Source organism: Bos grunniens, chromosome X (assembly GCF_055505025.1).
Source record: "Bos grunniens cultivar Pamir isolate PY7600 chromosome X, Bosgru_T2T1.0, whole genome shotgun sequence".
NCBI lineage: Eukaryota > Metazoa > Chordata > Mammalia > Artiodactyla > Bovidae > Bos > Bos grunniens.
In genome coordinates, this window is record NC_141194.1 from 116031625 (window position 1) to 116059083 (window position 27459).

Consider the following 27459-nt stretch of genomic DNA (forward strand, 5'->3'; position numbering starts at 1 on the left):
GCAACAGACTGAGCATTCACCAAGTCTGGGGGTCGTTAAAGCTCATCGCAGTAGATAAAACACCCAACGTGTTCTTTATTACCTTTTTCCACCTTAAGTGCTTGCTCTTTGTTTCCTTAAGGCCCTCAGGAACCCCCAAGAGGCAGAAGGTGGTCTAGAGATGAAGTGATTACTCGGAAAGGCTGAAGTGGGACAGAAAGGGTTTGGCAGATCTTTATAGAGGGATGAAGGAGGCAGGAGTGTTGAAGTGGCACATATAAGTCAAAGGATAAAGGGAACTGAAAGGAAGTTTGAAGCTCATGAGGAGAAACACCGTGCCCCTGAATCACCACTCCCCAGAATCAGACACACAGAAGTGTCAGCAGTGGAAAAGTTATAGAATGGCCTCCCTCAGCATCCACTCGCCCATGTTGATGGACACAGTGGTACATTGTGATGTCTAAGACCCCAAGATGCTATTGGCTGGGGTGGTGCCTCACTGACCAATCAGATTGAAGGGTGTGGCTCCTCATTGTCCTGAAAGGGTATAAATAGGGAGCTCAGAGGCAGAGGTTCTAGGTTAGGCCACTTCTTGGCATCATCATGACTAAGGTAACCAGGAAGCCACGGCAGTCCAGAAGAGTTCCAATGCGGTTTGCTTCCAGGATGAACGGAAAAAAGAAGACCCTTTGTCAACGGAGGTACAGAGGCAGTGTGACAGTAAGATGATTCCAACTGAGCTGCCCATGTTCTCCACTGACTTTGCTGCCCAAAACCTCTACACAGCCCTTGCCTGGCACAAAAGCCCTCATTGGCCCACATCCCTTTTTCATGAAATCTCCCTTCCAACGCCGCTTTTTTCTTTCCTAAAAACTCATACCCTTGTCGTGTCTTTCCAGGCACGAAATATGACCATGAGGGTCAGAAGACCTCTACAAGGAACCTTGAGCAAGAAAATCCGATCATATGCCACTCAGTCGAAGAAGGTGAAGAAAACAAGAACACCAAACTGTTTTTTCCGTTCCTGTGCACGTAAGAAACTGAATCAAAGCCGTAAAAGGTCCCAACGTATGAGGCGGAATCAAAGAAGGAGGCAGAATCCAAAGAGAAGATAAGCCCAGCCGCCCCAGAATACGAGACCCTGGAGCAGTCCAACCTGGGCAGCCAGTAACTGAATCGAAAAGGTCAGACAGTTTAGAACTGGGTCTCCAGAGGTCTGCTTTGTTAGAAATGGCCAACCAAGAAAAGACTCTCACACTAACATCATCAAGTGATGGCTGCAATTACAATAAACATCAAATGGTAAAAAGATGATATTTGTGTGTGTGTGTGAATTTTCTGATGGAAGGGAGGGAACGAAGAGAAGAGGTGGGCACTGGAGATGGGAGGGATATGGGGTCCCGAGAGGTTGGGGAACAGAGCCTCGGGTCCCCAGTTAGCCAGAGAGTAGAGGTCTGGATTGGGTCAGGAGTCTGCACTGAAGATGGATAACCCTGCTTAACACTTGATTTCAAGGGCAAGGAGGAGTGGTATGGTGTTACTGCCTTTGTTTGGGGTGTGGAATGACAGTAGGGTCTAGATTGCCAGACCCAGAGAGGAAGAGGTTGTCACATGGGGGTGGTGAGTGTGAAACTCCCCCTGAGAAAGGTGGGCAGAAATCACCTCCTGGCCACCTACCTCATAAAAGGGATTGTTGCATCACTCGCCCATGCTGTCAGCTAAAGGTGCTCAGAAGGCACAAAGTGCTCATACATCTAAAACCCACAAATACCACTCCCAGGGAGTAAAATAATGTTTGGAGGGAACAAACCAAATAATGATTAGGACACCTTTCTGCTAAGGAAAATTAGGGAGCAGTGTATTCCCAAAGGAAGAGCAGTGGTGGTGGCCCAATCCCAGTGCAAATTACAAACAGGATCACCACCCACAGAGAATTTTTTTTTTTTTTCGGGGGTCCCTATGCCGCTTGTGGAAGCATGGTTCCCTGAACAGCGATTGAACCCGTGCCCTTCTAGTGAAAGCACGGAGTCCTATCCACTGGACGGTCATGGAAGTCTGTACAGAGAATTTTTCCATAAGTACTAACATAAGACTGAGTAAAAGCTGGTCTTGTAATTATCACCATACCCTAGGATTTCCAAATAACTACAGTCGAAAAACATTCTTCCCCAATAAAGTCTTTTGTTAGTCCAAATTCTACAAGTTTCTCATGGTTTAAAAGAAAGAGTATGAAATATTTAATTTGGTGTTACCCTTCATTTTGAAATGTTTTAAAAGGTCCAAGGAATAGTCAATCAAATATGGAGATACATAAGGCAGTCTCTGACCATAAGTATCCTGCGTGCCTTCACAAAACTTTTGAGAAACAACTAAAACACAGAGTTTCGCCGTGGGCATCAAAAGAGTTGAGTTCAAATTTGAACTCAGTGATATGTTATCTTTTATCTGGACTGCAGCTCCCTAATTAAATCTTTCTGGCACTCTACCTCCTGGGAGACCCCATTGATGATTCCCAGTCAGTCACTGAATGTGATTTAAAATCAATCAAAGTGAAAGACCCCCTGGGTGTGCTGTCCTTTCTTTATTCTTTGCTTTTTTTCAGTTCTTTTTTCTAAATTCATTTATTTTGATTTGAGGCCAATTACGTTACAATATCCTAGTGGTTTTTGCCATACATTGACATGAATCAGCCATGGGTGTCCATGGGGTCCACATCCTGAACCTCCCCTCACACCTCCCTCCCCATCCCATCCCTCAGGGTCATCCCAGTGCACCAGCCCTGAGTACCTAGTCTCATGCATCAAACCTGCACTGGTGATCTGTTTCACATATAATACTATACATGTTTCAATGCTATTCTCTCAAATCACCCTGCCCTCGCCTTCTCCCACGGAGTCCAAAGGACTGTTCTATTCATCTGTGTCTCTTTTGCTTTCTCGCATATAGGGTCATCATTGCCATCTTTCTCAATTCCATGTACACGTGTTAGTGTAGAGTATTGGTGTTTTTCTTTCTGACTTCCTTCACTCTGTATAATAGGCTCCAGGTTCATCCACCTCATTAGAACTGATTCAAACGGATTCTTTTTAATGGATGAGTAATATTCCATTGTGTATATGTACAACAGCTTTCTTATCCTTGAGTCAGCTGATGGCCTTAGTGAGGGCTATGGAGTGCTACAACATTTAGTCCCCAGTGTATTCCCTGGGCCCTCCAGCTCACCCACTGGCCCAAGTCTGCGTGAGCTCCAGGGCCTCCAGAAGAAGGCCTGAATCTGCCTCTTATCTCTGTCTCCTCCTGATGACCAGCACACCACCCTGGACTTAATCACATTCGCAATGGCCCCCTCATTGATAGTAAGTAACCTGTGGGCAGGGCCCACTCTGGTGCTGACCATCAGCTAAGCAGGACAACTAAGGGTCACTCATTGACAGTTGGCTGCTTATGAATGTGGCCCTCTGAGGCACCAAGCAATGTTTGAGCAACACCTGTTGCCTAGGGGCGGGGTGGGTTGAAATGAAGCACACCATTGGCTACCTGTTAAGGGCTGTGCTCATCCTGCTCTGTTACACTGTAAAGAGAATAAGAATCCCTGTGAATTTAAGGTTTGTCAAAGTAGTTTTCAGGGTGGGCTGGACTTCACATTCTGGTTGGCTTTGAACTACTTACACGATATGCTGAGCATGTGATCAAGTGGCAGCTGTTGGAGGGGCATAGAGATGACAGCACTGGTGACAGGTATGCCTGGGAATATAATGAAAAGTATGATATGCAAAAGTTAAATAATTATGTGAAATCAAAATCTGAGGTTGGAAATGAGTCAATCACAAAGATTCCAGCACACTGGACCCAAAGTGTCCTTATGTAACAGAGCACAGCCCTTCGCAGGTAGCCAATGCTGTGCCTTATTACTCTGCATCCTGTTACTAGGCAACAGGAGTAGCTCAGCCATTGGTCCGTGCCTCACTGGCCCCACCCACAAGCAGCCAACTATCACTGAGCTACCTATAGGTGCTTGTCCTGCTCAGCTATTGGTCAGCACTGCAATGGGCCCTACCTACTGATAACTGTCAAGGAGGGATAACCGGGGAAATGATTTAGTCAAGACTCAGTCGTACACTGGTGAACTGACTTTTGACTTTGAGCACCTTCCTTAAAAAAAAATAATAATAATAATAATAATAAACAGGAGTGTATTTCCGGTAGATGGGGCAAGTTGAGTTTCCTTGCTCAATATGAGAGTTGAAGTATCCCAAAAAAATTTAGTGGAGGAGACATTTAAAACTGTCTTTGTTCTGATTTGTAATCTTATGTAGACTGTGTATTAAACTTTGGGCAACAGACTGAGCATTCACCAAGTCTGGGGGTCGTTAAAGCTCATCGCAGTAGATAAAACACCCAACGTGTTCTTTATTACCTTTTTCCACCTTAAGTGCTTGCGCTTAAGTTCCTTAAGGGCCTCAGGAACCCCCAAGAGGCAGAAGGTGGTCTAGAGATGAAGTGATTACTCGGAAAGGCTGAAGTGGGACAGAAAGGGTTTGGCAGATCTTTATAGAGGGATGAAGGAGGCAGGAGTGTTGAAGTGGCACATATAAGTCAAAGGATAAAGGGAACTGAAAGGAAGTTTGAAGCTCATGAGGAGAAACACCGTGCCCCTGAATCACCACTCCCCAGAATCAGACACACAGAAGTGTCAGCAGTGGAAAAGTTATAGAATGGCCTCCCTCAGCATCCACTCGCCCATGTTGATGGACACAGTGGTACATTGTGATGTCTAAGACCCCAAGATGCTATTGGCTGGGGTGGTGCCTCACTGACCAATCAGATTGAAGGGTGTGGCTCCTCATTGTCCTGAAAGGGTATAAATAGGGAGCTCAGAGGCAGAGGTTCTAGGTTAGGCCACTTCTTGGCATCATCATGACTAAGGTAACCAGGAAGCCACGGCAGTCCAGAAGAGTTCCAATGCGGTTTGCTTCCAGGATGAACGGAAAAAAGAAGACCCTTTGTCAACGGAGGTACAGAGGCAGTGTGACAGTAAGATGATTCCAACTGAGCTGCCCATGTTCTCCACTGACTTTGCTGCCCAAAACCTCTACACAGCCCTTGCCTGGCACAAAAGCCCTCATTGGCCCACATCCCTTTTTCATGAAATCTCCCTTCCAACGCCGCTTTTTTCTTTCCTAAAAACTCATACCCTTGTCGTGTCTTTCCAGGCACGAAATATGACCATGAGGGTCAGAAGACCTCTACAAGGAACCTTGAGCAAGAAAATCCGATCATATGCCACTCAGTCGAAGAAGGTGAAGAAAACAAGAACACCAAACTGTTTTTTCCGTTCCTGTGCACGTAAGAAACTGAATCAAAGCCGTAAAAGGTCCCAACGTATGAGGCGGAATCAAAGAAGGAGGCAGAATCCAAAGAGAAGATAAGCCCAGCCGCCCCAGAATACGAGACCCTGGAGCAGTCCAACCTGGGCAGCCAGTAACTGAATCGAAAAGGTCAGACAGTTTAGAACTGGGTCTCCAGAGGTCTGCTTTGTTAGAAATGGCCAACCAAGAAAAGACTCTCACACTAACATCATCAAGTGATGGCTGCAATTACAATAAACATCAAATGGTAAAAAGATGATATTTGTGTGTGTGTGTGAATTTTCTGATGGAAGGGAGGGAACGAAGAGAAGAGGTGGGCACTGGAGATGGGAGGGATATGGGGTCCCGAGAGGTTGGGGAACAGAGCCTCGGGTCCCCAGTTAGCCAGAGAGTAGAGGTCTGGATTGGGTCAGGAGTCTGCACTGAAGATGGATAACCCTGCTTAACACTTGATTTCAAGGGCAAGGAGGAGTGGTATGGTGTTACTGCCTTTGTTTGGGGTGTGGAATGACAGTAGGGTCTAGATTGCCAGACCCAGAGAGGAAGAGGTTGTCACATGGGGGTGGTGAGTGTGAAACTCCCCCTGAGAAAGGTGGGCAGAAATCACCTCCTGGCCACCTACCTCATAAAAGGGATTGTTGCATCACTCGCCCATGCTGTCAGCTAAAGGTGCTCAGAAGGCACAAAGTGCTCATACATCTAAAACCCACAAATACCACTCCCAGGGAGTAAAATAATGTTTGGAGGGAACAAACCAAATAATGATTAGGACACCTTTCTGCTAAGGAAAATTAGGGAGCAGTGTATTCCCAAAGGAAGAGCAGTGGTGGTGGCCCAATCCCAGTGCAAATTACAAACAGGATCACCACCCACAGAGAATTTTTTTTTTTTTTTCGGGGGTCCCTATGCCGCTTGTGGAAGCATGGTTCCCTGAACAGCGATTGAACCCGTGCCCTTCTAGTGAAAGCACGGAGTCCTATCCACTGGACGGTCATGGAAGTCTGTACAGAGAATTTTTCCATAAGTACTAACATAAGACTGAGTAAAAGCTGGTCTTGTAATTATCACCATACCCTAGGATTTCCAAATAACTACAGTCGAAAAACATTCTTCCCCAATAAAGTCTTTTGTTAGTCCAAATTCTACAAGTTTCTCATGGTTTAAAAGAAAGAGTATGAAATATTTAATTTGGTGTTACCCTTCATTTTGAAATGTTTTAAAAGGTCCAAGGAATAGTCAATCAAATATGGAGATACATAAGGCAGTCTCTGACCATAAGTATCCTGCGTGCCTTCACAAAACTTTTGAGAAACAACTAAAACACAGAGTTTCGCCGTGGGCATCAAAAGAGTTGAGTTCAAATTTGAACTCAGTGATATGTTATCTTTTATCTGGACTGCAGCTCCCTAATTAAATCTTTCTGGCACTCTACCTCCTGGGAGACCCCATTGATGATTCCCAGTCAGTCACTGAATGTGATTTAAAATCAATCAAAGTGAAAGACCCCCTGGGTGTGCTGTCCTTTCTTTATTCTTTGCTTTTTTTCAGTTCTTTTTTCTAAATTCATTTATTTTGATTTGAGGCCAATTACGTTACAATATCCTAGTGGTTTTTGCCATACATTGACATGAATCAGCCATGGGTGTCCATGGGGTCCACATCCTGAACCTCCCCTCGCACCTCCCTCCCCATCCCATCCCTCAGGGTCATCCCAGTGCACCAGCCCTGAGCACCTAGTCTCATGCCTCAAACCTGCACTGGTGATCTGTTTCACATATAATACTATACATGTTTCAATGCTATTCTCTCAAATCACCCTGCCCTCGCCTTCTCCCACGGAGTCCAAAGGACTGTTCTATTCATCTGTGTCTCTTTTGCTTTCTCGCATATAGGGTCATCATTGCCATCTTTCTCAATTCCATGTATACGTGTTAGTGTAGAGTATTGGTGTTTTTCTTTCTGACTTCCTTCACTCTGTATAATAGGCTCCAGGTTCATCCACCTCATTAGAACTGATTCAAACGGATTCTTTTTAATGGATGAGTAATATTCCATTGTGTATATGTACAAGAGCTTTCTTATCCTTGAGTCAGCTGATGGCCTTAGTGAGGGCTATGGAGTGCTACAACATTTAGTCCCCAGTGTATTCCCTGGGCCCTCCAGCTCACCCACTGGCCCAAGTCTGCGTGAGCTCCAGGGCCTCCAGAAGAAGGCCTGAATCTGCCTCTTATCTCTGTCTCCTCCTGATGACCAGCACACCACCCTGGACTTAATCACATTCGCAATGGCCCCCTCATTGATAGTAAGTAACCTGTGGGCAGGGCCCACTCTGGTGCTGACCATCAGCTAAGCAGGACAACTAAGGGTCACTCATTGACAGTTGGCTGCTTATGAATGTGGCCCTCTGAGGCACCAAGCAATGTTTGAGCAACACCTGTTGCCTAGGGGCGGGGTGGGTTGAAATGAAGCACACCATTGGCTACCTGTTAAGGGCTGTGCTCATCCTGCTCTTTTACACTGTAAAGAGAATAAGAATCCCTGTGAATTTAAGGTTTGTCAAAGTAGTTTTCAGGGTGGGCTGGACTTCACATTCTGGTTGGCTTTGAACTACTTACACGATATGCTGAGCATGTGATCAAGTGGCAGCTGTTGGAGGGGCATAGAGATGACAGCACTGGTGACAGGTATGCCTGGGAATATAATGAAAAGTATGATATGCAAAAGTTAAATAATTATGTGAAATCAAAATCTGAGGTTGGAAATGAGTCAATCACAAAGATTCCAGCACACTGGACCCAAAGTGTCCTTATGTAACAGAGCACAGCCCTTCGCAGGTAGCCATTGCTGTGCCTTATTACTCTGCATCCTGTTACTAGGCAACAGGAGTAGCTCAGCCATTGGTCCGTGCCTCACTGGCCCCACCCACAAGCAGCCAACTATCACTGAGCTACCTATAGGTACTTGTCCTGCTCAGCTATTGGTCAGCACTGCAATGGGCCCTACCTACTGATAACTGTCAAGGAGGGATAACCGGGGAAATGATTTAGTCAAGACTCAGTCGTACACTGGTGAACTGACTTTTGACTTTGAGCACCTTCCTTAAAAAAAAAAAAAAATAATAATAATAATAATAAACAGGAGTGTATTTCCGGTAGATGGGGCAAGTTGAGTTTCCTTGCTCAATATGAGAGTTGAAGTATCCCAAAAAAATTTAGTGGAGGAGACATTTAAAACTGTCTTTGTTCTGATTTGTAATCTTATGTAGACTGTGTATTAAACTTTGGGCAACAGACTGAGCATTCACCAAGTCTGGGGGTCGTTAAAGCTCATCGCAGTAGATAAAACACCCAACGTGTTCTTTATTACCTTTTTCCACCTTAAGTGCTTGCGCTTAAGTTCCTTAAGGGCCTCAGGAACCCCCAAGAGGCAGAAGGTGGTCTAGAGATGAAGTGATTACTCGGAAAGGCTGAAGTGGGACAGAAAGGGTTTGGCAGATCTTTATAGAGGAATGAAGGAGGCAGGAGTGTTGAAGTGGCACATATAAGTCAAAGGATAAAGGGAACTGAGAGGAAGGTTGAAGCTCATGAGGAGAAACACCGTGCCCCTGAATCACCACTCCCCAGAATCAGACACACAGAGGTGTCAGCAGTGGAAAAGTTACAGAATGGCCTCCCTCAGCATCCACTCGCCCATGTTGATGGGCACAGTGGTACATTGTGATGTCTAAGCCCCCCAAGATGCTATTGGCTGGGGTGGTGCCTCACTGACCAATCAGATTGAAGGGTGTGGCTCCTCATTGTCCTGAAAGGGTATAAATAGGGAGCTCAGAGGCAGAGGTTCTAGGTTAGGCCACTTCTTGGCATCATCATGACTAAGGTAACCAGGAAGCCACGGCAGTCCAGAAGAGTTCCAATGCGGTTTGCTTCCAGGATGAACGGAAAAAAGAAGACCCTTTGTCAACGGAGGTACAGAGGCAGTGTGAAAGTAAGATGATTCCAACTGAGCTGCCCATGTTCTCCACTGACTTTGCTGCCCAAAACCTCTACACAGCCCTTGCCTGGCACAAAAGCCCTCATTGGCCCACATCCCTTTTTCATGAAATCTCCCTTCCAACGCCGCTTTTTTCTTTCCTAAAAACTCATACCCTTGTCGTGTCTTTCCAGGCACGAAATATGACCATGAGGGTCAGAAGACCTCTACAAGGAACCTTGAGCAAGAAAATCCGATCATATGCCACTCAGTCGAAGAAGGTGAAGAAAACAAGAACACCAAACTGTTTTTTCCGTTCCTGTGCACGTAAGAAACTGAATCAAAGCCGTAAAAGGTCCCAACGTATGAGGCGGAATCAAAGAAGGAGGCAGAATCCAAAGAGAAGATAAGCCCAGCCGCCCCAGAATACGAGACCCTGGAGCAGTCCAACCTGGGCAGCCAGTAACTGAATCGAAAAGGTCAGACAGTTTAGAACTGGGTCTCCAGAGGTCTGCTTTGTTAGAAATGGCCAACCAAGAAAAGACTCTCACACTAACATCATCAAGTGATGGCTGCAATTACAATAAACATCAAATGGTAAAAAGATGATATTTGTGTGTGTGTGTGAATTTTCTGATGGAAGGGAGGGAACGAAGAGAAGAGGTGGGCACTGGAGATGGGAGGGATATGGGGTCCCGAGAGGTTGGGGAACAGAGCCTCGGGTCCCCAGTTAGCCAGAGAGTAGAGGTCTGGATTGGGTCAGGAGTCTGCACTGAAGATGGATAACCCTGCTTAACACTTGATTTCAAGGGCAAGGAGGAGTGGTATGGTGTTACTGCCTTTGTTTGGGGTGTGGAATGACAGTAGGGTCTAGATTGCCAGACCCAGAGAGGAAGAGGTTGTCACATGGGGGTGGTGAGTGTGAAACTCCCCCTGAGAAAGGTGGGCAGAAATCACCTCCTGGCCACCTACCTCATAAAAGGGATTGTTGCATCACTCGCCTATGCTGTCAGCTAAAGGTGCTCAGAAGGCACAAAGTGCTCATACATCTAAAACCCACAAATACCACTCCCAGGGAGTAAAATAATGTTTGGAGGGAACAAACCAAATAATGATTAGGACACCCTTCTGCTAAGGAAAATTAGGGAGCAGTGTATTCCCAAAGGAAGAGCAGTGGTGGTGGCCCAATCCCAGTGCAAATTACAAACAGGATCACCACCCACAGAGAATTTTTTTTTTTCGGGGGTCCCTATGCCGCTTGTGGAAGCATGGTTCCCTGAACAGCGATTGAACCCGTGCCCTTCTAGTGAAAGCACGGAGTCCTATCCACTGGACGGTCATGGAAGTCTGTACAGAGAATTTTTCCATAAGTACTAACATAAGACTGAGTAAAAGCTGGTCTTGTAATTATCACCATAGCCTAGGATTTCCAAATAACTACAGTCGAAAAACATTCTTCCCCAATAAAGTCTTTTGTTAGTCCAAATTCTACAAGTTTCTCATGGTTTAAAAGAAAGAGTATGAAATATTTAATTTGGTGTTACCCTTCATTTTGAAATGTTTTAAAAGGTCCAAGGAATAGTCAATCAAATATGGAGATACATAAGGCAGTCTCTGACCATAAGTATCCTGCGTGCCTTCACAAAACTTTTGAGAAACAACTAAAACACAGAGTTTCGCCGTGGGCATCAAAAGAGTTGAGTTCAAATTTGAACTCAGTGATATGTTATCTTTTATCTGGACTGCAGCTCCCTAATTAAATCTTTCTGGCACTCTACCTCCTGGGAGACCCCATTGATGATTCCCAGTCAGTCACTGAATGTGATTTAAAATCAATCAAAGTGAAAGACCCCCTGGGTGTGCTGTCCTTTCTTTATTCTTTGCTTTTTTTCAGTTCTTTTTTCTAAATTCATTTATTTTGATTTGAGGCCAATTACGTTACAATATCCTAGTGGTTTTTGCCATATATTGACATGAATCAGCCATGGGTGTCCATGGGGTCCACATCCTGAACCTCCCCTCGCACCTCCCTCCCCATCCCATCCCTCAGGGTAATCCCAGTGCACTAGCCCTGAGCACCTAGTCTCATGCCTCAAACCTGCACTGGTGATCTGTTTCACATATAATAATATACATGATTCCAAGCTATTCTCTCAAATCACCCTGCCCTCGCCTTCTCCCACGGAGTCCAAAAGACTGTTCTATACATCTGTGTCTCTTTTGCTTTCTCGCATATAGGGTCATCATTGCCATCTTTCTCAATTCCATGTATACGTGTTAGTGTAGTGTATTGGTGTTTTTCTTTCTGACTTCCTTCACTCTGTATAATAGGCTCCAGGTTCCTCCACCTCATTAGAACTGATTCAAACGGATTCTTTTTAATGGATGAGTAATATTCCATTGTGTATATGTACAACAGCTTTCTTATCCTTGAGTCAGCTGATGGCCTTAGTGAGGGCTATGGAGTGCTACAACATTTAGTCCCCAGTGTATTCCCTGGGCCCTCCAGCTCACCCACTGGCCCAAGTCTGCGTGAGCTCCAGGGCCTCCAGAAGAAGGCCTGAATCTGCCTCTTATCTCTGTCTCCTCCTGATGACCAGCACACCACCCTGGACTTAATCACATTCGCAATGGCCCCCTCATTGATAGTAAGTAACCTGTGGGCAGGGCCCACTGTGGTGCTGACCATCAGCTAAGCAGGACAACTAAGGGTCACTCATTGACAGTTGGCTGCTTGTGAATGTGGCCCTCTGAGGCACCAAGCAATGTTTGAGCAACACCTGTTGCTTAGGGGCGGGGTGGGTTGAAATGAAGCACACCATTGGCTACCTGTTAAGGGCTGTGCTCATCCTGCTCTGTTACACTGTAAAGAGAATAAGAATCCCTGTGAATTTAAGGTTTGTCAAAGTAGTTTTCAGGGTGGGCTGGACTTCACATTCTGGTTGGCTTTGAACTACTTACACGATATGCTGAGCATGTGATCAAGTGACAGCTGTTGGAGGGGCATAGAGATGACACCACTGGTGACAGGTATGCCTGGGAATATAATGAAAAGTATGATATGCAAAAGTTAAATAATTATGTGAAATCAAAATCTGAGGTTGGAAATGAGTCAATCATAAAGATTCCAGCACACTGGACCCAAAGTGTCCTTATGTAACAGAGCACAGCCCTTCGCAGGTAGCCATTGCTGTGCCTTATTACTCTGCATCCTGTTACTAGGCAACAGGAGTAGCTCAGCCATTGGTCCGTGCCTCACTGGCCCCACCCACAAGCAGCCAACTATCATTGAGCTACCTATAGGTACTTGTCCTGCTCAGCTAATGGTCAGCACTGCAATGGGCCCTACCTACTGATAACTGGCAAGGAGGGATAACTGGGGAAATGATTTAGTCAAGACTCAGTCGTACACTGGTGAACTGACTTTTGACTTTGAGCACCTTCCTTTAAAAAAAAAAAATAATAATAATAAACAGGAATGTATTTCTGGTAGATGGGGCAAGTTGAGTTTCCTTGCTCAATATGAGAGTTGAAGTATCCCAAAAAAATTTAGTGGAGGAGACATTTAAAACTGTCTTTGTTCTGATTTGTAATCTTATGTAGACTGTGTATTAAACTTTGGGCAACAGACTGAGCATTCACCAAGTCTGGGGGTCGTTAAAGCTCATCGCAGTAGATAAAACACCCAACGTGTTCTTTATTACCTTTTTCCACCTTAAGTGCTTGCGCTTAAGTTCCTTAAGGGCCTCAGGAACCCCTAAGAGGCAGAAGGTGGTCTAGAGATGAAGTGATTACTCGGAAAGGCTGAAGTGGGACAGAAAGGGTTTGGCAGATCTTTATAGAGGGATGAAGGAGGCAGGAGTGTTGAAGTGGCACATATAAGTCAAAGGATAAAGGGAACTGAAAGGAAGGTTGAAGCTCATGAGGAGAAACACCGTGCCCCTGAATCACCACTCCCCAGAATCAGACACACAGAGGTGTCAGCAGTGGAAAAGTTATAGAATGGCCTCCCTCAGCATCCACTCGCCCATGTTGATGGGCACAGTGGTACATTGTGATGTCTAAGCCCCCCAAGATGCTATTGGCTGGGGTGGTGCCTCACTGACCAATCAGATTGAAGGGTGTGGCTCCTCATTGTCCTGAACGGGTATAAATAGGGAGCTCAGAGGCAGAGGTTCTAGGTTAGGCCACTTCTTGGCATCATCATGACTAAGGTAACCAGGAAGCCACGGCAGTCCAGAAGAGTTCCAATGCGGTTTGCTTCCAGGATGAACGGAAAAAAGAAGACCCTTTGTCAACGGAGGTACAGAGGCAGTGTGAAAGTAAGATGATTCCAACTGAGCTGCCCATGTTCTCCACTGACTTTGCTGCCCAAAACCTCTACACAGCCCTTGCCTGGCACAAAAGCCCTCATTGGCCCACATCCCTTTTTCATGAAATCTCCCTTCCAACGCCCCTTTTTTCTTTCCTAAAAACTCATACCCTTGTCGTGTCTTTCCAGGCACGAAATATGACCATGAGGGTCAGAAGACCTCTACAAGGAACCTTGAGCAAGAAAATCCGATCATATGCCACTCAGTCGAAGAAGGTGAAGAAAACAAGAACACCAAACTGTTTTTTCCGTTCCTGTGCACGTAAGAAACTGAATCAAAGCCGTAAAAGGTCCCAACGTATGAGGCGGAATCAAAGAAGGAGGCAGAATCCAAAGAGAAGATAAGCCCAGCCGCCCCAGAATACGAGACCCTGGAGCAGTCCAACCTGGGCAGCCAGTAACTGAATCGAAAAGGTCAGACAGTTTAGAACTGGGTCTCCAGAGGTCTGCTTTGTTAGAAATGGCCAACCAAGAAAAGACTCTCACACTAACATCATCAAGTGATGGCTGCAATTACAATAAACATCAAATGGTAAAAAGATGATATTTGTGTGTGTGTGTGAATTTTCTGATGGAAGGGAGGGAACGAAGAGAAGAGGTGGGCACTGGAGATGGGAGGGATATGGGGTCCCGAGAGGTTGGGGAACAGAGCCTCGGGTCCCCAGTTAGCCAGAGAGTAGAGGTCTGGATTGGGTCAGGAGTCTGCACTGAAGATGGATAACCCTGCTTAACACTTGATTTCAAGGGCAAGGAGGAGTGGTATGGTGTTACTGCCTTTGTTTGGGGTGTGGAATGACAGTAGGGTCTAGATTGCCAGACCCAGAGAGGAAGAGGTTGTCACATGGGGGTGGTGAGTGTGAAACTCCCCCTGAGAAAGGTGGGCAGAAATCACCTCCTGGCCACCTACCTCATAAAAGGGATTGTTGCATCACTCGCCTATGCTGTCAGCTAAAGGTGCTCAGAAGGCACAAAGTGCTCATACATCTAAAACCCACAAATACCACTCCCAGGGAGTAAAATAATGTTTGGAGGGAACAAACCAAATAATGATTAGGACACCTTTCTGCTAAGGAAAATTAGGGAGCAGTGTATTCCCAACGGAAGAGCAGTGGTGGTGGCCCAATCCCAGTGCAAATTACAAACAGGATCACCACCCACAGAGAATTTTTTTTTTTCGGGGGTCCCAATGCCGCTTGTGGAAGCATGGTTCCCTGAACAGCGATTGAACCCGTGCCCTTCTAGTGAAAGCACGGAGTCCTATCCACTGGACGGTCATGGAAGTCTGTACAGAGAATTTTTCCATAAGTACTAACATAAGACTGAGTAAAAGCTGGTCTTGTAATTATCACCATACCCTAGGATTTCCAAATAACTACAGTCGAAAAACATTCTTCCCCAATAAAGTCTTTTGTTAGTCCAAATTCTACAAGTTTCTCATGGTTTAAAAGAAAGAGTATGAAATATTTAATTTGGTGTTACCCTTCATTTTGAAATGTTTTAAAAGGTCCAAGGAATAGTCAATCAAATATGGAGATACATAAGGCAGTCTCTGACCATATGTATCCTGCGTGCCTTCACAAAACTTTGGAGAAACAACTAAAACACAGAGTTTTGCCGTGGGCATCAAAAGAGTTGAGTTCAAATTTGAACTCAGTGATATGTTATCTTTTATCTGGACTGCAGCTCCCTAATTAAATCTTTCTGGCACTCTACCTCCTGGGAGACCCCATTGATGATTCCCAGTCAGTCACTGAATGTGATTTAAAATCAATCAAAGTGAAAGACCCCCTGGGTGTGCTGTCCTTTCTTTATTCTTTGCTTTTTTTCAGTTCTTTTTTCTAAATTCATTTATTTTGATTTGAGGCCAATTACGTTACAATATCCTAGTGGTTTTTGCCATACATTGACATGAATCAGCCATGGGTGTCCATGGGGTCCACATCCTGAACCTCCCCTCGCACCTCCCTCCCCATCCCATCCCTCAGGGTCATCCCAGTGCACCAGCCCTGAGCACCTAGTCTCATGCCTCAAACCTGCACTGGTGATCTGTTTCACATATAATAATATACATGTTTCAATGCTATTCTCTCAATTCACCCTGCCCTCGCCTTCTCCCACGGAGTCCAAAAGACTGTTCTATACATCTGTGTCTCTTTTGCATTCTCGCATATAGGGTCATCATTGCCATCTTTCTCAATTCCATGTATACGTGTTAGTGTAGTGTACTGGTGTTTTTCTTTCTGACTTCCTTCACTCTGTATAATAGGCTCCAGGTTCATTCACCTCATTAGAACTGATTCAAACGGATTCTTTTTAATGAATGAGTAATATTCCATTGTGTATATGTACAACAGCTTTCTTATCCTTGAGTCAGCTGATGGCCTTAGTGAGGGCTATGGAGTGCTACAACATTTAGTCCCCAGTGTATTCCCTGGGCCCTCCAGCTCACCCACTGGCCCAAGTCTGCGTGAGCTCCAGGGCCTCCAGAAGAAGGCCTGAATCTGCCTCTTATCTCTGTCTCCTCCTGATGACCAGCACACCACCCTGGACTTAATCACATTCGCAATGGCCCCCTCATTGATAGTAAGTAACCTGTGGGCAGGGCCCACTCTGGTGCTGACCATCAGCTAAGCAGGACAACTAAGGGTCACTCATTGACAGTTGGCTGCTTGTGAATGTGGCCCTATGAGGCACCAAGCAATGTTTGAGCAACACCTGTTGCCTAGGGGCGGGGTGGGTTGAAATGAAGCACACCATTGGCTACCTGTTAAGGGCTGTGCTCATCCTGCTCTGTTACACTGTAAAGAGAATAAGAATCCCTGTGAATTTAAGGTTTGTCAAAGTAGTTTTCAGGGTGGGCTGGACTTCACATTCTGGTTGGCTTTGAACTACTTACACGATATGCTGAGCATGTGATCAAGTGGCAGCTGTTGGAGGGGCATAGAGATGACAGCACTGGTGACAGGTATGCCTGGGAATATAATGAAAAGTATGATATGCAAAAGTTAAATAATTATGTGAAATCAAAATCTGAGGTTGGAAATGAGTCAATCACAAAGATTCCAGCACACTGGACCCAAAGTGTCCTTATGTAACAGAGCACAGCCCTTCGCAGGTAGCCATTGCTGTGCCTTATTACTCTGCATCCTGTTACTAGGCAACAGGAGTAGCTCAGCCATTGGTCCGTGCCTCACTGGCCCCACCCACAAGCAGCCAACTATCACTGAGCTACCTATAGGTACTTGTCCTGCTCAGCTATTGGTCAGCACTGCAATGGGCCCTACCTACTGATAACTGTCAAGGAGGGATAACCGGGGAAATGATTTAGTCAAGACTCAGTCGTACACTGGTGAACTGACTTTTGACTTTGAGCACCTTCCTTAAAAAAAAATAAATAATAATAATAATAATAAACAGGAATATATTTCCGGTAGATGGGGCAATTTGAGTTTCTTGCTCAATATGAGAGTTGAAGTATCCCAAAAAAATTTAGTGGAGGAGACATTTAAAACTGTCTTTGTTCTGATTTGTAATCTTATGTAGACTGTGAATTAAACTTTGGGCAACAGACTGAGCATTCACCAAGTCTGGGGGTCGTTAAAGCTCATCGCAGTAGATAAAACACCCAACGTGTTCTTTATTACCTTTTTCCACCTTAAGTGCTTGCGCTTAAGTTCCTTAAGGGCCTCAGGAACCCCCAAGAGGCAGAAGGTGGTCTAGAGATGAAGTGATTACTCGGAAAGGCTGAAGTGGGACAGAAAGGGTTTGGCAGATCTTTATAGAGGGATGAAGGAGGCAGGAGTGTTGAAGTGGCACATATAAGTCAAAGGATAAAGGGAACTGAAAGGAAGGTTGAAGCTCATGAGGAGAAACACCGTGCCCCTGAATCACCACTCCCCAGAATCAGACACACAGAAGTGTCATCAGTGGAAAAGTTATAGAATGGCCTCCCTCAGCATCCACTCGCCCATGTTGATGGGCACAGTGGTACATTGTGATGTCTAAGCCCCCCAAGATGCTATTGGCTGGGGTGGTGCCTCACTGACCAATCAGAATGAAGGGTGTGGCTCCTCATTGTCCTGAAAGGGTATAAATAGGGAGCTCAGAGGCAGAGGTTCTAGGTTAGGCCACTTCTTGGCATCATCATGACTAAGGTAACCAGGAAGCCACGGCAGTCCAGAAGAGTTCCAATGCGGTTTGCTTCCAGGATGAACGGAAAAAAGAAGACCCTTTGTCAACGGAGGTACAGAGGCAGTGTGACAGTAAGATGATTCCAACTGAGCTGCCCATGTTCTCCACTGACTTTGCTGCCCAAAACCTCTACACAGCCCTTGCCTGGCACAAAAGCCCTCATTGGCCCACATCCCTTTTTCATGAAATCTCCCTTCCAACGCCGCTTTTTTCTTTCCTAAAAACTCATACCCTTGTCGTGTCTTTCCAGGCACGAAATATGACCATGAGGGTCAGAAGACCTCTACAAGGAACCTTGAGCAAGAAAATCCGATCATATGCCACTCAGTCGAAGAAGGTGAAGAAAACAAGAACACCAAACTGTTTTTTCCGTTCCTGTGCACGTAAGAAACTGAATCAAAGCCGTAAAAGGTCCCAACGTATGAGGCGGAATCAAAGAAGGAGGCAGAATCCAAAGAGAAGATAAGCCCAGCCGCCCCAGAATACGAGACCCTGGAGCAGTCCAACCTGGGCAGCCAGTAACTGAATCGAAAAGGTCAGACAGTTTAGAACTGGGTCTCCAGAGGTCTGCTTTGTTAGAAATGGCCAACCAAGAAAAGACTCTCACACTAACATCATCAAGTGATGGCTGCAATTACAATAAACATCAAATGGTAAAAAGATGATATTTGTGTGTGTGTGTGAATTTTCTGATGGAAGGGAGGGAACGAAGAGAAGAGGTGGGCACTGGAGATGGGAGGGATATGGGGTCCCGAGAGGTTGGGGAACAGAGCCTCGGGTCCCCAGTTAGCCAGAGAGTAGAGGTCTGGATTGGGTCAGGAGTCTGCACTGAAGATGGATAACCCTGCTTAACACTTGATTTCAAGGGCAAGGAGGAGTGGTATGGTGTTACTGCCTTTGTTTGGGGTGTGGAATGACAGTAGGGTCTAGATTGCCAGACCCAGAGAGGAAGAGGTTGTCACATGGGGGTGGTGAGTGTGAAACTCCCCCTGAGAAAGGTGGGCAGAAATCACCTCCTGGCCACCTACCTCATAAAAGGGATTGTTGCATCACTCGCCTATGCTGTCAGCTAAAGGTGCTCAGAAGGCACAAAGTGCTCATACATCTAAAACCCACAAATACCACTCCCAGGGAGTAAAATAATGTTTGGAGGGAACAAACCAAATAATGATTAGGACACCTTTCTGCTAAGGAAAATTAGGGAGCAGTGTATTCCCAAAGGAAGAGCAGTGGTGGTGGCCCAATCCCAGTGCAAATTACAAACAGGATCACCACCCACAGAGAATTTTTTTTTTTCGGGGGTCCCTATGCCGCTTGTGGAAGCATGGTTCCCTGAACAGCGATTGAACCCGTGCCCTTCTAGTGAAAGCACGGAGTCCTATCCACTGGACGGTCATGGAAGTCTGTACAGAGAATTTTTCCATAAGTACTAACATAAGACTGAGTAAAAGCTGGTCTTGTAATTATCACCATACCCTAGGATTTCCAAATAACTACAGTCGAAAAACATTCTTCCCCAATAAAGTCTTTTGTTAGTCCAAATTCTACAAGTTTCTCATGGTTTAAAAGAAAGAGTATGAAATATTTAATTTGGTGTTACCCTTCATTTTGAAATGTTTTAAAAGGTCCAAGGAATAGTCAATCAAATATGGAGATACATAAGGCAGTCTCTGACCATAAGTATCCTGCGTGCCTTCACAAAACTTTTGAGAAACAACTAAAACACAGAGTTTCGCCGTGGGCATCAAAAGAGTTGAGTTCAAATTTGAACTCAGTGATATGTTATCTTTTATCTGGACTGCAGCTCCCTAATTAAATCTTTCTGGCACTCTACCTCCTGGGAGACCCCATTGATGATTCCCAGTCAGTCACTGAATGTGATTTAAAATCAATCAAAGTGAAAGACCCCCTGGGTGTGCTGTCCTTTCTTTATTCTTTGCTTTTTTTCAGTTCTTTTTTCTAAATTCATTTATTTTGATTTGAGGCCAATTACGTTACAATATCGTAGTGGTTTTTGCCATACATTGACATGAATCAGCCATGGGTGTCCATGGGGTCCACATCCTGAACCTCCCCTCACACCTCCCTCCCCATCCCATCCCTCAGGGTCATCCCAGTGCACCAGCCCTGAGTACCTAGTCTCATGCATCAAACCTGCACTGGTGATCTGTTTCACATATAATACTATACATGTTTCAATGCTATTCTCTCAAATCACCCTGCCCTCGCCTTCTCCCACGGAGTCCAAAAGACTGTTCTATTCATCTGTGTCTCTTTTGCTTTCTCGCATATAGGGTCATCATTGCCATCTTTCTCAATTCCATGTATACGTGTTAGTGTAGAGTATTGGTGTTTTTCTTTCTGACTTCCTTCACTCTGTATAATAGGCTCCAGGTTCATCCACCTCATTAGAACTGATTCAAACGGATTCTTTTTAATGGATGAGTAATATTCCATTGTGTATATGTACAACAGCTTTCTTATCCTTGAGTCAGCTGATGGCCTTAGTGAGGGCTATGGAGTGCTACAACATTTAGTCCCCAGTGTATTCCCTGGGCCCTCCAGCTCACCCACTGGCCCAAGTCTGCGTGAGCTCCAGGGCCTCCAGAAGAAGGCCTGAATCTGCCTCTTATCTCTGTCTCCTCCTGATGACCAGCACACCACCCTGGACTTAATCACATTCGCAATGGCCCCCTCATTGATAGTAAGTAACCTGTGGGCAGGGCCCACTCTGGTGCTGACCATCAGCTAAGCAGGACAACTAAGGGTCACTCATTGACAGTTGGCTGCTTATGAATGTGGCCCTCTGAGGCACCAAGCAATGTTTGAGCAACACCTGTTGCCTAGGGGCGGGGTGGGTTGAAATGAAGCACACCATTGGCTACCTGTTAAGGGCTGTGCTCATCCTGCTCTGTTACACTGTAAAGAGAATAAGAATCCCTGTGAATTTAAGGTTTGTCAAAGTAGTTTTCAGGGTGGGCTGGACTTCACATTCTGGTTGGCTTTGAACTACTTACACGATATGCTGAGCATGTGATCAAGTGGCAGCTGTTGGAGGGGCATAGAGATGACAGCACTGGTGACAGGTATGCCTGGGAATATAATGAAAAGTATGATATGCAAAAGTTAAATAATTATGTGAAATCAAAATCTGAGGTTGGAAATGAGTCAATCACAAAGATTCCAGCACACTGGACCCAAAGTGTCCTTATGTAACAGAGCACAGCCCTTCCCAGGTAGCCAATGCTGTGCCTTATTACTCTGCATCCTGTTACTAGGCAACAGGAGTAGCTCAGCCATTGGTCCGTGCCTCACTGGCCCCACCCACAAGCAGCCAACTATCACTGAGCTACCTATAGGTGCTTGTCCTGCTCAGCTATTGGTCAGCACTGCAATGGGCCCTACCTACTGATAACTGTCAAGGAGGGATAACCGGGGAAATGATTTAGTCAAGACTCAGTCGTACACTGGTGAACTGACTTTTGACTTTGAGCACCTTCCTTAAAAAAAAAAAAATAATAATAATAATAAACAGGAGTGTATTTCCGGTAGATGGGGCAAGTTGAGTTTCCTTGCTCAATATGAGAGTTGAAGTATCCCAAAAAAATTTAGTGGAGGAGACATTTAAAACTGTCTTTGTTCTGATTTGTAATCTTATGTAGACTGTGTATTAAACTTTGGGCAACAGACTGAGCATTCACCAAGTCTGGGGGTCGTTAAAGCTCATCGCAGTAGATAAAACACCCAACGTGTTCTTTATTACCTTTTTCCACCTTAAGTGCTTGCGCTTAAGTTCCTTAAGGGCCTCAGGAACCCCCAAGAGGCAGAAGGTGGTCTAGAGATGAAGTGATTACTCGGAAAGGCTGAAGTGGGACAGAAAGGGTTTGGCAGATCTTTATAGAGGGATGAAGGAGGCAGGAGTGTTGAAGTGGCACATATAAGTCAAAGGATAAAGGGAACTGAGAGGAAGTTTGAAGCTCATGAGGAGAAACACCGTGCCCCTGAATCACCACTCCCCAGAATCAGACACACAGAAGTGTCAGCAGTGGAAAAGTTATAGAATGGCCTCCCTCAGCATCCACTCGCCCATGTTGATGGACACAGTGGTACATTGTGATGTCTAAGACCCCAAGATGCTATTGGCTGGGGTGGTGCCTCACTGACCAATCAGATTGAAGGGTGTGGCTCCTCATTGTCCTGAAAGGGTATAAATAGGGAGCTCAGAGGCAGAGGTTCTAGGTTAGGCCACTTCTTGGCATCATCATGACTAAGGTAACCAGGAAGCCACGGCAGTCCAGAAGAGTTCCAATGCGGTTTGCTTCCAGGATGAACGGAAAAAAGAAGACCCTTTGTCAACGGAGGTACAGAGGCAGTGTGACAGTAAGATGATTCCAACTGAGCTGCCCATGTTCTCCACTGACTTTGCTGCCCAAAACCTCTACACAGCCCTTGCCTGGCACAAAAGCCCTCATTGGCCCACATCCCTTTTTCATGAAATCTCCCTTCCAACGCCGCTTTTTTCTTTCCTAAAAACTCATACCCTTGTCGTGTCTTTCCAGGCACGAAATATGACCATGAGGGTCAGAAGACCTCTACAAGGAACCTTGAGCAAGAAAATCCGATCATATGCCACTCAGTCGAAGAAGGTGAAGAAAACAAGAACACCAAACTGTTTTTTCCGTTCCTGTGCACGTAAGAAACTGAATCAAAGCCGTAAAAGGTCCCAACGTATGAGGCGGAATCAAAGAAGGAGGCAGAATCCAAAGAGAAGATAAGCCCAGCCGCCCCAGAATACGAGACCCTGGAGCAGTCCAACCTGGGCAGCCAGTAACTGAATCGAAAAGGTCAGACAGTTTAGAACTGGGTCTCCAGAGGTCTGCTTTGTTAGAAATGGCCAACCAAGAAAAGACTCTCACACTAACATCATCAAGTGATGGCTGCAATTACAATAAACATCAAATGGTAAAAAGATGATATTTGTGTGTGTGTGTGAATTTTCTGATGGAAGGGAGGGAACGAAGAGAAGAGGTGGGCACTGGAGATGGGAGGGATATGGGGTCCCGAGAGGTTGGGGAACAGAGCCTCGGGTCCCCAGTTAGCCAGAGAGTAGAGGTCTGGATTGGGTCAGGAGTCTGCACTGAAGATGGATAACCCTGCTTAACACTTGATTTCAAGGGCAAGGAGGAGTGGTATGGTGTTACTGCCTTTGTTTGGGGTGTGGAATGACAGTAGGGTCTAGATTGCCAGACCCAGAGAGGAAGAGGTTGTCACATGGGGGTGGTGAGTGTGAAACTCCCCCTGAGAAAGGTGGGCAGAAATCACCTCCTGGCCACCTACCTCATAAAAGGGATTGTTGCATCACTCGCCCATGCTGTCAGCTAAAGGTGCTCAGAAGGCACAAAGTGCTCATACATCTAAAACCCACAAATACCACTCCCAGGGAGTAAAATAATGTTTGGAGGGAACAAACCAAATAATGATTAGGACACCTTTCTGCTAAGGAAAATTAGGGAGCAGTGTATTCCCAAAGGAAGAGCAGTGGTGGTGGCCCAATCCCAGTGCAAATTACAAACAGGATCACCACCCACAGAGAATTTTTTTTTTTTTTCGGGGGTCCCTATGCCGCTTGTGGAAGCATGGTTCCCTGAACAGCGATTGAACCCGTGCCCTTCTAGTGAAAGCACGGAGTCCTATCCACTGGACGGTCATGGAAGTCTGTACAGAGAATTTTTCCATAAGTACTAACATAAGACTGAGTAAAAGCTGGTCTTGTAATTATCACCATACCCTAGGATTTCCAAATAACTACAGTCGAAAAACATTCTTCCCCAATAAAGTCTTTTGTTAGTCCAAATTCTACAAGTTTCTCATGGTTTAAAAGAAAGAGTATGAAATATTTAATTTGGTGTTACCCTTCATTTTGAAATGTTTTAAAAGGTCCAAGGAATAGTCAATCAAATATGGAGATACATAAGGCAGTCTCTGACCATAAGTATCCTGCGTGCCTTCACAAAACTTTTGAGAAACAACTAAAACACAGAGTTTCGCCGTGGGCATCAAAAGAGTTGAGTTCAAATTTGAACTCAGTGATATGTTATCTTTTATCTGGACTGCAGCTCCCTAATTAAATCTTTCTGGCACTCTACCTCCTGGGAGACCCCATTGATGATTCCCAGTCAGTCACTGAATGTGATTTAAAATCAATCAAAGTGAAAGACCCCCTGGGTGTGCTGTCCTTTCTTTATTCTTTGCTTTTTTTCAGTTCTTTTTTCTAAATTCATTTATTTTGATTTGAGGCCAATTACGTTACAATATCCTAGTGGTTTTTGCCATACATTGACATGAATCAGCCATGGGTGTCCATGGGGTCCACATCCTGAACCTCCCCTCACACCTCCCTCCCCATCCCATCCCTCAGGGTCATCCCAGTGCACCAGCCCTGAGTACCTAGTCTCATGCATCAAACCTGCACTGGTGATCTGTTTCACATATAATACTATACATGTTTCAATGCTATTCTCTCAAATCACCCTGCCCTCGCCTTCTCCCACGGAGTCCAAAGGACTGTTCTATTCATCTGTGTCTCTTTTGCTTTCTCGCATATAGGGTCATCATTGCCATCTTTCTCAATTCCATGTACACGTGTTAGTGTAGAGTATTGGTGTTTTTCTTTCTGACTTCCTTCACTCTGTATAATAGGCTCCAGGTTCATCCACCTCATTAGAACTGATTCAAACGGATTCTTTTTAATGGATGAGTAATATTCCATTGTGTATATGTACAACAGCTTTCTTATCCTTGAGTCAGCTGATGGCCTTAGTGAGGGCTATGGAGTGCTACAACATTTAGTCCCCAGTGTATTCCCTGGGCCCTCCAGCTCACCCACTGGCCCAAGTCTGCGTGAGCTCCAGGGCCTCCAGAAGAAGGCCTGAATCTGCCTCTTATCTCTGTCTCCTCCTGATGACCAGCACACCACCCTGGACTTAATCACATTCGCAATGGCCCCCTCATTGATAGTAAGTAACCTGTGGGCAGGGCCCACTCTGGTGCTGACCATCAGCTAAGCAGGACAACTAAGGGTCACTCATTGACAGTTGGCTGCTTATGAATGTGGCCCTCTGAGGCACCAAGCAATGTTTGAGCAACACCTGTTGCCTAGGGGCGGGGTGGGTTGAAATGAAGCACACCATTGGCTACCTGTTAAGGGCTGTGCTCATCCTGCTCTGTTACACTGTAAAGAGAATAAGAATCCCTGTGAATTTAAGGTTTGTCAAAGTAGTTTTCAGGGTGGGCTGGACTTCACATTCTGGTTGGCTTTGAACTACTTACACGATATGCTGAGCATGTGATCAAGTGGCAGCTGTTGGAGGGGCATAGAGATGACAGCACTGGTGACAGGTATGCCTGGGAATATAATGAAAAGTATGATATGCAAAAGTTAAATAATTATGTGAAATCAAAATCTGAGGTTGGAAATGAGTCAATCACAAAGATTCCAGCACACTGGACCCAAAGTGTCCTTATGTAACAGAGCACAGCCCTTCGCAGGTAGCCAATGCTGTGCCTTATTACTCTGCATCCTGTTACTAGGCAACAGGAGTAGCTCAGCCATTGGTCCGTGCCTCACTGGCCCCACCCACAAGCAGCCAACTATCACTGAGCTACCTATAGGTGCTTGTCCTGCTCAGCTATTGGTCAGCACTGCAATGGGCCCTACCTACTGATAACTGTCAAGGAGGGATAACCGGGGAAATGATTTAGTCAAGACTCAGTCGTACACTGGTGAACTGACTTTTGACTTTGAGCACCTTCCTTAAAAAAAAAAAAAAAATAATAATAATAAACAGGAGTGTATTTCCGGTAGATGGGGCAAGTTGAGTTTCCTTGCTCAATATGAGAGTTGAAGTATCCCAAAAAAATTTAGTGGAGGAGACATTTAAAACTGTCTTTGTTCTGATTTGTAATCTTATGTAGACTGTGTATTAAACTTTGGGCAACAGACTGAGCATTCACCAAGTCTGGGGGTCGTTAAAGCTCATCGCAGTAGATAAAACACCCAACGTGTTCTTTATTACCTTTTTCCACCTTAAGTGCTTGCGCTTAAGTTCCTTAAGGGCCTCAGGAACCCCCAAGAGGCAGAAGGTGGTCTAGAGATGAAGTGATTACTCGGAAAGGCTGAAGTGGGACAGAAAGGGTTTGGCAGATCTTTATAGAGGGATGAAGGAGGCAGGAGTGTTGAAGTGGCACATATAAGTCAAAGGATAAAGGGAACTGAAAGGAAGTTTGAAGCTCATGAGGAGAAACACCGTGCCCCTGAATCACCACTCCCCAGAATCAGACACACAGAAGTGTCAGCAGTGGAAAAGTTATAGAATGGCCTCCCTCAGCATCCACTCGCCCATGTTGATGGACACAGTGGTACATTGTGATGTCTAAGACCCCAAGATGCTATTGGCTGGGGTGGTGCCTCACTGACCAATCAGATTGAAGGGTGTGGCTCCTCATTGTCCTGAAAGGGTATAAATAGGGAGCTCAGAGGCAGAGGTTCTAGGTTAGGCCACTTCTTGGCATCATCATGACTAAGGTAACCAGGAAGCCACGGCAGTCCAGAAGAGTTCCAATGCGGTTTGCTTCCAGGATGAACGGAAAAAAGAAGACCCTTTGTCAACGGAGGTACAGAGGCAGTGTGAAAGTAAGATGATTCCAACTGAGCTGCCCATGTTCTCCACTGACTTTGCTGCCCAAAACCTCTACACAGCCCTTGCCTGGCACAAAAGCCCTCATTGGCCCACATCCCTTTTTCATGAAATCTCCCTTCCAACGCCGCTTTTTTCTTTCCTAAAAACTCATACCCTTGTCGTGTCTTTCCAGGCACGAAATATGACCATGAGGGTCAGAAGACCTCTACAAGGAACCTTGAGCAAGAAAATCCGATCATATGCCACTCAGTCGAAGAAGGTGAAGAAAACAAGAACACCAAACTGTTTTTTCCGTTCCTGTGCACGTAAGAAACTGAATCAAAGCCGTAAAAGGTCCCAACGTATGAGGCGGAATCAAAGAAGGAGGCAGAATCCAAAGAGAAGATAAGCCCAGCCGCCCCAGAATACGAGACCCTGGAGCAGTCCAACCTGGGCAGCCAGTAACTGAATCGAAAAGGTCAGACAGTTTAGAACTGGGTCTCCAGAGGTCTGCTTTGTTAGAAATGGCCAACCAAGAAAAGACTCTCACACTAACATCATCAAGTGATGGCTGCAATTACAATAAACATCAAATGGTAAAAAGATGATATTTGTGTGTGTGTGTGAATTTTCTGATGGAAGGGAGGGAACGAAGAGAAGAGGTGGGCACTGGAGATGGGAGGGATATGGGGTCCCGAGAGGTTGGGGAACAGAGCCTCGGGTCCCCAGTTAGCCAGAGAGTAGAGGTCTGGATTGGGTCAGGAGTCTGCACTGAAGATGGATAACCCTGCTTAACACTTGATTTCAAGGGCAAGGAGGAGTGGTATGGTGTTACTGCCTTTGTTTGGGGTGTGGAATGACAGTAGGGTCTAGATTGCCAGACCCAGAGAGGAAGAGGTTG

General features: G+C 45.5%; 1 long non-coding RNA gene across 12 annotated transcripts; it reads left to right on the forward strand.

The window, feature by feature from the left end:
• The first annotated feature begins 556 nt into the window (after positions 1-556).
• Positions 557-27166, forward strand: LOC147341232 (uncharacterized). Of its 12 annotated transcripts, none has more exons than XR_015158267.1 (10): positions 557-699; positions 879-1281; positions 2257-4994; positions 5193-5595; positions 9512-9914; positions 13819-14221; positions 18131-18533; positions 22440-22842; positions 23818-26572; positions 26752-27166. It is a non-coding gene; the product is annotated as an uncharacterized LOC147341232 (long non-coding RNA). The 12 variants fall into 12 exon arrangements; XR_015158268.1 differs by having other exon boundaries at positions 557-680; positions 2257-5013; XR_015158266.1 differs by having other exon boundaries at positions 557-680.
• Positions 27167-27459: the final 293 nt, after the last annotated feature.